A 10,726-nucleotide genomic window follows, 5' to 3' on the forward strand; every position below is an offset into this window, starting at 1 on the left:
TCCAAGAGTATGATATTAGAGTGCTGTACCGCTCTGGCCGTAAACATTCGGACGCGGATGCCTTGTCTCGCTCCTCAGTGTCAGGCCAGCCCAATCATCAGAAAGTACAAATATGCGAGTCCTCCCTCACCGCAACGGATATGTTTTCGGAGCAGCAGAAAGATCCATGGATTGTTGCTATGCTGGCTTTTCTGTCAGACCCATCAGGGCCTTCTACTGGCCGTGCATTGCGTCGCCAAGCACACCACTTGCTGTTCGTGACGGGCTCCTATACCGCCGTAACTACCTCTCGGATGGGCGCAAATGGTTACTCGTGGTTCCTCGGCACCTCTGTTCGGATATATGTGCAGCGCTTCATGATGACCCGTGATGCGCACATGCAGGAGTACTTAAAACATACGGGCGCCTGCGAATTCGTTATTACTGGCGCGGGATGTACCGATTCGTCCGCCAATATGTTCCTGCCTCGCTTGCCAACGCTGCAAGAATGCCCCTCACGCCTTAGCTGCTCCACTTCAACCATTGCCTTGTCCAGGACGGGCCTTTGACAGGGTCGGAGTTTATCTCTATGGGCCCCTTCCGTGTACTTCAGATGGCAACCGCTGGGTGATACTGGTGATTGACCATCTGACACGCTACGCCGAAACTTCGCATCTGCCCAACGCATCTGCGCGGGATGTTGCCTGGTTCCTACTGCGTAACCTCATACTTCGCCATGGAGCCCCCAGAGAGTTATTGAGCGACAGAGGCCGCGTTTTTCTGTCTGATGTTATAGAAGCCCTGCTCAAGGAATGCAATGTAATTCACCCTACCTCTACTGCATACCACCCGCAAACCAATGGCATAACTGAGCGCTTTCACCGCACTCTTGGCGATATGTCAGCCATGTACGTCGCATCTGACCAAACCAATTGGGACCGAATTCTACCCTTCGTGACATGCGCGTATAATACCACCACATAGACCACTACAGGATTTTCCCCGTTCTTTCTTCTTTACGGACGCGAGCCTTCCTGACAATGGACACCATCCTTCCGTATCGCCCTGACGCAACGGAGACTGTCCGAGCCTGTCCGAGGCTGCTGCACACGCGTAAGAGTGCTGGAAGCTCGCCCGCAGATTTACTTCGGGAGATCAGCAGCGACAGAAGCACCTTCGCGATATTCCCTCTTCTCCGGCACCTTATGCCCCTGACGCACTAGTCTGGCTTTGGGTTCCCGCTACCAGCCCTGGACTTTCACCCAAGCTTGTGTTTAAGTACCAGGGTCCCTACCGTGTCGTCAGTCAAACGTCTCCTGTGAACTATTTGGTAGAACCCCTTGAGCCGCCTCCCGATAAGCGCCGCCGAGGGCGCGAAATCGTGCACGTTCAGTGTCTCAAGCCGTACTTTGACCCACCTATTTGCCTGTAGGTTGCCGAGACGGCTCCTCTTCCCCGGAGAGGCAACTGTACTGAAGAAGAACGAGCAGTAGGCACTGCTTAGAGAAAGACGACGACAACGTGTGGTTGGAAGCCTCGTGCCTGTGTTGCCGAAGCTCTGTGTTTTCTCGCTGCGGTGTATTGCTATCTGAGCGTTTCAGCAATCGAACTATAACGCCTCTTGACAACCCTAATATTTTCAAAAGGATTCTATGTTTCTCGACTAACCGCTCTCAGTTTGCATCAGCTAACGACTCGTTATCATCACCATATGTGGTAATATCTGGTGTTCTATAAGAATCTGTTTTGGGCGCTTTACTCTTTCTAATTTATATAATGACCTTCCGGTTGAAATTACCTCTTCCCTTAAGGTTTTTACTGACGACTGTGTTCTTTCTCGCGCAATAAATGACCCTAATGATAGGTACGCCCTTCAGTGTGATCTTGACAACGTATTTAATTGGTGTGAGCCATGATGTAGGTGTTTTAGCCCGTCTAAGTGTAAAGTTATGGCGATCTCACGCCAATCTTAACCGTCCAAGACCTTCCACTACAACATCGACGGTGTTTCACTAGAGAGTGTGCTATATTATAAATATCTTATAAACATCGTTGCCTGATGTAAAACGTGCGACACCTTCGTCAAGCGTTCCTCCATTTTAGTCTCACCTTCCATAAACCATGTATTCATGGGAAATAAATATTGATAAGGGGTTTACTGACGACAAGCGACAGCCGCAAGACCAACGCAGTCCCAAGGGAACAACGGTTTCGGCGTCGACCGCCCTTGATCTATGCTCGCGTCTTACATTGATGATAACGCCCCTCTCCTGCCTGCTTGCTGGTCTTCTTCATTACAATAACCCCGGCAGCGAAGAAGAGCCATCCAGGCGACTCTAGGCGATGAAAAGATAAGAAGGAATAGGCAAGAATCAAATGTATTTTTAAGAGACAAAGCCGGCAATGTCATTACTAATATGGACAAGATAGTCCAAGTGGCTGAGGAGTTCTATACACATTTATACAGTACCACAGGCACCCACGACGCTATATAATAGAAGAGAGAATATACTTAAGAAGAGTTAACTGCTGGGCTAGTTGGTGACCTTGCATCCTGAAAATATTTTGCACCAAAAAAACACACAAGAAAGACGACGACACCACGGGCGACACCACGAGCGCCCGTGGTGTCGTCGTCTTTCTTGTGTGTGTTGTTTTTGGCGCAAAATCTTTTCATTATGGAAGAGAGAATAGTCTACAAGAATTTTGTGACGTCATCCCGATGCGTACTGTGTGTGCGTGAGCCACAGACACGCGCTGAGATAAGCGCTGTGCTTTAATTTCCTTTAACCAGTTTCACACATGTCATGTGACAATTCTGGCTCTATGTATTTCACGACGGTACATTAAAAGGGATAATTCTTGGTCATGAGACGACGAGCGTCTGTCTGACTGTCTGACATGGTGTCAGTAGTGGGGTACGTCAAACCTGGCTACGATGTAGCACTGCAACAGCCCGTCAACAAGTGAACGAGCGCCTGCTTTCCCAAGAGCAAGTCTTTCCGGTGATAATCGTCAAGCAACGCATCAGCATGGCAGGAATCAAGCTTCCTAGGCCTTTCAACTTCCAGAACGCTGCGGACTGGCCCGCCTGGATGGATGAATTCGACGACTACAGATTCGCATCCGGTCCATATGGGAAACCAAACGTAGTACGAGTAAGGACTCTTCTCTATACAATGGGCAAAAATTCACGGGAGATTCTTCGGTCGCTAATCGTCAAAGACGAAGAAATGAAGGACTTCAGCCTTGTAAAGTCAAAATTTAAGGGGTATTGTGTCCGTACCAAGAACACAGTATAGGAGAGTGCTCGCTTTAATCTGCGCCGCCAACAACTGGGAGAAACAGTACACCAGTTTGCAACCGAGCTTAACAGACTAGCAGACAGACGCGAGTTCAAAGAAATGAAGGAACGCCTAATAAGAGACCGCTTCGTAGTAGGACTACGAGACCAGCTTCTCTCGGAAGAACCACAGATGGATCCTAATCTCACGCTGAGCACTGCTTTGGCAAAAGCGCGTACAAGCGAAACGGTAAAGAAACAGCAAGCCGAGCTAAAAGAGCACGAGGGCATGATCGCAGAAGCTTGCGTCGCCGCAGTAAAGCCTGCGAAAACCGCTGAAAAGCGCAAGAAGTTTGCACGCGGTCAGAAGCCAACTTATCGTGAAATGTTCTGCAGTTTCTGCGCCGGACCATTTCATCCGAGAAGCAGTTGTCCAGCGAAACAAGAAAGATGCAGGTTTTGTCGAAAGCATGGCCACTTCGAATAGGCGTGCCGAAAAAAGAGGCAAGCGAACGGGAATCTTGACGACATTGCCGAGCCTGATAAATTTCTTGGCATGGTCGAGCAATCGGCGAACGCACCATCTGAGCGCTTCGTCACAGTACTGATAAACGACAACAAGCTCCGCATGAAAGTAGATACGCACTCTAAGAAAAGTTTACACCCTCTGGAGTGCCCCTTCTGCCACACAATAATCGTAATCTGCATTGTTGCGTTTCCTTTCTTTAACGCTGCGAGCCCGGTACTTTCCCGTAACGAACGGCATGATAGCATTCCCGACAGGAAAGTAGCGGGCGGGGCGTTTTCAAGAAAGGAAACGCATCAAGGTAGATGACGATTATTGTTGTGTGGCAGAAGGGGCACTCCAAAGGGTGTAAACTTTTCTTAGAGTGCGGGAGCCGAAGTGACAGTCGTCGGGGAAAACTTTCTTTTACTTCCGCGTTCTCTGGACAAAGCAGGTGATCTTAAAGGACCGAACAATGCAAGCATTCATACGATCGGAAAGTTTGACGCTGAAGTAGCTTGGAAAGACAACTGTTCGAAGCAGACCATTTACGTCGTGAACAACTTGCGCACTCCCTTGTTGGCACTACCAGCTATCAAACCCCTAGAAATAGTACGCTTCCTAGATGACTTCGAAACTGCTAACGACATCGTAAGCAGGTATCCTAAGATATTCGAAGGCACGGGTTCCATGTCTGGAGAACATACCATACGTCTCGTTCCGAATGCAACACCGTACGCCCTTCTACAGCTAGACTGATTCCTATTCCCATGAATAAAAAGTCAAGCAAGAACTGAACAGGCTAGAACGAGAAGGAATGATGCAAATGGTCGAAGAACTGAGAGAATGGTGCGCTCCTATTGTACCCGTAATGACGCCGTCTGGAGCAGTAAGCATATGCGTTGACTTAACTCAACTGAACCAATTTGTCAGACTAGAGCGTCATCAGCTACCAATGGTAGAGCAAGTTATGGGAAGCTTCCAGGAAGCCAAGGTCTTTTCTAAACTGGACCCAAATTTTGGATTCTACCACATAAAGCTTTCCGAGGAGTGTCAAAAGCTCGCCACTTTTATAACGCCATATGAGCGGTACTGCTACCGCAGGTTGCCGTTCGGGATCACATCCGCCCCAGAAATTTTTCAAGAAAGTTCTCGCAGGTCGTCGCAAGCCTAGACGGCGTACTGAACTACATGGACGACATTCTGGTGTACGGCAAGAACAAAGTGGAACATGACAACCGCCTTCGTAACGTGCTCGACCGACTGGAACAAACAGGAGTAGCCCTTAAGTAAAATTGCTGTTCCGCTGTTGAGCAAGTAGCATTTCTGGGCATGATCTTTGACGCCAATGGTGTGCGCCCCGATCCTGAGAAGATCAGAGCAATCAAGGAGTTGCCTCGAGCCCAAAACATCGCTGAGGTTCGTTCCTTATTAGACATGATGAACCACCTCGCAAAGTTTCTTCCTGATGCTGCGTCTATAACTGCGCCTTTACGCAGCCTCCTCAACAATGACAGCGACTGGTGTTGGGGAAATCAACAAGGGGAAGATTTTGAGAAGCTTAAGACTACTCTCAGCTCAAACAGATGCCTAGCAAGATACAACCCTATGTACTCGACAATCGTTTCGGCGGACGCGTCTTCGCAAGGACTCGGCGCCATACTACTCCAGGATCAGCCATCTGGCGAAAGAAATTCAGTAACATATGCCTCCACTTCGCTCACGAAAACAGAGCAGATGTATTCACAAATCGAGAAGGAAGCGTTGGCTTTGACCTGGGCAGCAGAACGCTTCGAGGAATTTCTGAGAGGCCTCACGTTTTTCTTTGAGACAGACCACAAGCCCCTCCTTCCACTACTGGGTCGGGATCCTCTCCATTCTCTTCCACCAAGAATGCAAACGTCCAGAACGCGTCTTATGCGGTACTCGTTCACGCTCACACACGTCCTGGGTAAAGCCGGACACTCTTTCTCGAGCCAGAGTGATGAAAGCGGGACTGTCAATCGGGGAATTGTGTGAAGCTGACGTCTCGGCTCACGTGGATGGAGTCGCTCGATATGTACTCTCAGATGACGTGCTCGACGCCATACGCTCAGAGCAGCCAACGGACCCCGAGTGCGCATCGTTGCTCGAAGCTTGCATGCAAGGTTGGCCCGCAAAGGATCGGCTACCGCAAGTTCTCAAATCATCCTGGGCGCATTGTGGCCACATCACGGTTTGCAAGAAGTTGCTGCTAAAGGAAGCCAGACTAGTAATCCTAAGATCTCTGCGGAAAGAAATGCTTCAGAGAATCCACGAAGGGCATCAAGGGCATCATTGCCCGCTGCCACGCAAACGCCAAGGAATCAGTCTGGTGGCAAGGAATTAGCCAGGAAATTGCAACAACCATAGCCAACTGCCAAACTTGTGCTGCAGAGCGCACCCAATTTTCTGAACCAATGATCCCATCTGAAACAACGGGGCTTCCATGGGAGAAAACCGGAATTGATTTATTCGAGATGAAAGGAGCTGTCCATCTTGTTGTTGTCGACTACCATTCCAGGTATCCTGAGCTGGCCCTAATGGATCAAGGGACATCGTCACAGGTGGTCATCCAGCATCTGAAAAGCATCTTCGCCAGGCATGGCATAACGAAAACGGTAATATCAGACAGCGGACCACAGTTGATCTCATTTGCATTCATTGATTTTGCAAGAAAATACGGCTTCAAGCATGTCACAACGAACCCTCGTTGCCCACAAGCTAACGGGGAAGCTGAGCCCATGGTAGGGACTCTCAAAAGACAACTGAAGAAAGCGCCTGACCCATACATTGCCTTGCTGAATTACAGAAACACACCGGGCCCAACCAGCTATAGCCCAGCTCAATTGCTAATGAGCCCCCGCTTACGCTCACGAGTGCCATGCATGCCATCCGCGTTAAAACCGGGAGTGGTAACCGTTTCTTGGAAAAAGCAGGACGTAAAATACAGGCAGAAACAAAAGATGTATTTTGACAGACGTCATGCTGCGAGACCTCTTCCCAGTTTATCCGCAGGCAACCAAGTATGGCCGAGAGACAGATGCGCCGAGGGCACAGACCTTCATCCTTCCTAAACACCAAGATCCTACTGGGTCCAGACGGCAGGGGGGACCATACGCAGAAACAGACGCCATCTGTTCCTGCTCCCAAAGGGAGGAGAAACCAGTCCCGTCCCGGCCGAACAGCCTCAACAAAGCAGCCTACCAACGGACACAACCAACCACGCGGACATCGTGGCTAAGCAATCGTCCGACACCCAGAAGACCCTTCCACCGAACGAAACTTCAAGACGAGAGCAAAGAACGACGCGATACGGGCGCGTCGTACGAGCGCCTAAAAGACTCGGCATTTTTATAACTGATTTGTACAGTCCGCTCCTTTCTTGGTAGGCACACAGTGCTTTAAAACCGGAAAGATGTGACGTCATCCCAATACGCACTGTGTGTGCCTGAGCCACAGAAACGCGGTGAGATAAGCGCTATGCCTTCATTTCCTTTAACCAGTTTTCACACATGTCATGTGACAATTCTGGCTCTATGCATTTCACGACGGTACATTAAAAGGGATCATTCTTGGTCATGAGACGACGAGCATCTGTCTGACTGTCTGACATTTGACATCCCACAAGTAACGGCGGAACAAGTAAAGAAAGCATTGGGAGCTATGCAAAGGGGGAAGGCAGCTGGGGAGGATCAGGCAACAGCAGATTTGTTGAAGGATGGTGGGCACATTGTTCTAGAAAACCTGGCCACCCTGTATGCGCAATGCCTCATGACCTGGAGCCTACCGGAACCTTCCACAACGCCAACATAATCTTCATCTATAAGAAAGGGGACGCCGAAGTCTTGAAAAATTATAGACCGCTGAGCTTACTGTCCGTCGCCTACAAAGTATTTACTAAGGTAATCGCAAATAGAATCAGGAACACCTTAGACTTCTGTCAACCAAAGAACCAGGCAGCATTTCGTGAAGGCTACTCAGCAATAGACCATATTCACACTATTAATCAGGTGATAGAGAAATGTGCGGAATATAATCAAGCCTTGTATATAGCTTTCATTGTTTACGAGAATGCCTTTGATTCAGTCGAAACCTTAGCAGTCATGCAGGAATTAAGTAATACGGATGTAGGCGAGCCGCATGTAAAGACACTGAAACATATTGCCACATGGTGAGGCACAGCAAGGGGACTGAAGAGGAAGAGAACGAGGTTCGTCTCGGCATCGCGAGTCAACGGTTAGGTTTCGTGAAGTAAAAACGCCTGCATCCCCATTCAGCGTGTATACTTGGGCTGGGTATACGCGACAATTTGGTGGATCTTGCTGGGTACACCCAACTTATGCAGGAGACCCCACTGGGCAGCAAGAACCTCGCACAATTGGAGTTGACTCCAGTTCACCTCACAAGCCGGCGAATACGAGGCCTCGCCCTACAATTTGGAAACCTCCAGGACAAATGATGACTACGACCACTGCGACTTCTACGGAAAGGATGACACCAACTTACCTAACGCTGCTGAACCCCCAAGTGCCGACGGCTTTTCATGGCGACGTAATTGAAGACGTGGAAGACTGGCTGGCGGAGTTCGAGCGCGTGGCTGCGTTTAACGAGTGGGACACCAACGCCAAACTCAGGAACGTCTACTTCAGCCTCCAGGATGGCGCTCGCACGTGGTTTGTGAACCGCGAAAGCGCCCTGTCATCATGGCCTGAATTCCAGCGCAAGCTACTGGAGACATACTCCAGCCCCGATCGCCGGGAAAAAGCGAAGCGAGCCCTTCAGTCACGCGTCCAAAAGCCCAACGAGAGCGTCACGATGTACGTGGAGGACATGACGCGTCTCTTTCAGCGTGCCGATCCGAGCATGTCGGAAGAGAAGAAGGTGCGTCATCTGATGAGAGGCGTAAAGGAAGAGCTCTTTGGCGGTCTTGTTCAGAATACGCCCAAGACTATCGGGGAGTTCCTCACCGAAGCCACCGCAATGGAGAAGTTCGGCGTAAGTTCAGCAATGGTCGAACATGTACAACCGACAAGTAAATTCCGCCTGCACTCTGGATACGCCGGTAGGCTTCGGGTGCGACGTCGCCTTGCTTTGCGAGCTGATTCTCTCAGTCGTTCGCGACGAGCTGCAGAAGCACCACGGTACGTCGCCACCGCCAGTCAGCTCCCTCGCCAGCGTCGTACGCAACGAAGTACAGCAGGCACTGCAGGCATCTCTTTCCAGCAGTGAAGCGCCACCTCTGCCAAGTGAGTCCCGGCGGAAGACTTACGCACAAACATTACTGAGCCCCGCCCAAGCTTTCGGACCTACTTATGTTGCGTCGCCAGTCGCGTTGCAATCGGCGCAAGCCACTCCGATAACTCCGCTACCGTACTTCGACGACCGCCGAACGCGCGCGAGGAAATCAAAGGTTTGGCGAGCACCCGACCGACGACCGCTGTGCTACCACTGCGGTGAAGCTGGTCATGTGTATCGGGAGTGCCCCTATCGACGACTCGGCCTGCGGGGTTTTTCCATCGATTCGCCTCGACCTAGGTTTGGCCAGAGTTCTCCCGACATCGCAGAATTCATCAAGTATCAGCGCAGTCCGGGCACATCACAGCGGCAGTCACGCTCACCATCACCGCGGCGATATTTACCTGCTCGTGATACCACCTCGAGGACGATGCAAGGGAGATCACCAAGTCCACGCCGGGAAAACTGACGTCAGCGACCTTCCGAGGCGGGGCCGCTGATACTCGATGCGCTCAAGACCTCGCATCGTGCTGACCGCAGAATAAAGAAAACACGACGATGCCAGAACAAGTTTCCGCCAACAAGATTTCACTGGACATACCTGTGTTGATCGACGGTAGAAAAATGAGTGCACTTGTAGGTACCAGCGCCGATTACTCCATTCATAGTGGCAAACTGGCGAGGGTTCCGAAAAAACTTATGTTTCCCTGCAACGGGGCACCAGTTCGCACTGCAGGTGGCCACGTCGTCACACCACTTGGCTTATGCACGGCGAGAGCAGAAATTCGCGGTGCTGCTTTTCTCGCCACTTGTCTGGTTCTAGGCGAGTGTTCCCGCGATTTAATCCTTTTGATGGACTTTATCCGGGAATACGGCGCCATTATTTACCTCCGCGAGCGCTGCATCACTTTCTCGACGCAAAGGGCAACAACACAGACCGACGCCGTTGGACACAGATGCGCACTTTGCGTTTCGGACGACAGCGTCACGATACCGCCGCGTGCAAGTGTTATGGTTCCGGTGAAGTCCGACGAGCTACAAGACGGTGAAGCCATTGTAGAAGGCAACATTTCTATGTTGCTGACGCAAGGTATTTGTGTAGCGCGAAGCCTTGTGGAACTTCATGATAGCCAGACAGCGGTCCTCGTTACCAACTTTACCTTTGAGCATCGGCACATTTTCGTGGCACTGCCGTCGCCTACGCCGAACCATCAACGGACATCGTCGAGTGCTTTGCTTCTAATGTGGACACAGACGACGGTTCACTCAGAGACATCGATGTAGACTCCGAGCTTACGGACGACCAAAAGAGCGCACTGCAGGAACTTCTGAACGAATTCCGCGCGTGCTTCATTCGGTCTACTAAGGTGGGCCGAACGCCGATCACAAAGCACCGAATAACGACATCCGTCGACGCACGCCCCATCAAACAACCGCCTTATCGTGTCTCGCCGAAAGAACATGAGGCAATTCAATCCCAAGTCAAGGAGATGCTAGATGATGGTGTCATTCAGCCTTCGCACAGTCCGTGGTCATCCCCGGTCGTTCTGGTGAAGAAAAAAGGCGGAACGCTTCTCTTCTGTGTTGATTATCGACGCCTCAGCGATGTCACCAAAAAGGACGTGTACCCACTACCACGTATCGATGACTCTTTAGACAGGTTGCGGCGAGCTAAGTATTTTTCGTCTCTCGATCTAAAGAGC

The 10,726-nt window shown here is 50.6% G+C and overlaps 1 pseudogene; it reads left to right on the forward strand.

Annotated features, from left to right (window-relative positions):
• The first annotated feature begins 3,011 nt into the window (after window positions 1-3,011).
• On the forward strand, window positions 3,012-5,060 carry LOC140214466 (uncharacterized; annotated as a pseudogene).
• Window positions 5,061-10,726: the final 5,666 nt, after the last annotated feature.

This window comes from Dermacentor andersoni, unplaced genomic scaffold (assembly GCF_023375885.2).
Source record: "Dermacentor andersoni unplaced genomic scaffold, qqDerAnde1_hic_scaffold ctg00000073.1, whole genome shotgun sequence".
NCBI lineage: Eukaryota > Metazoa > Arthropoda > Arachnida > Ixodida > Ixodidae > Dermacentor > Dermacentor andersoni.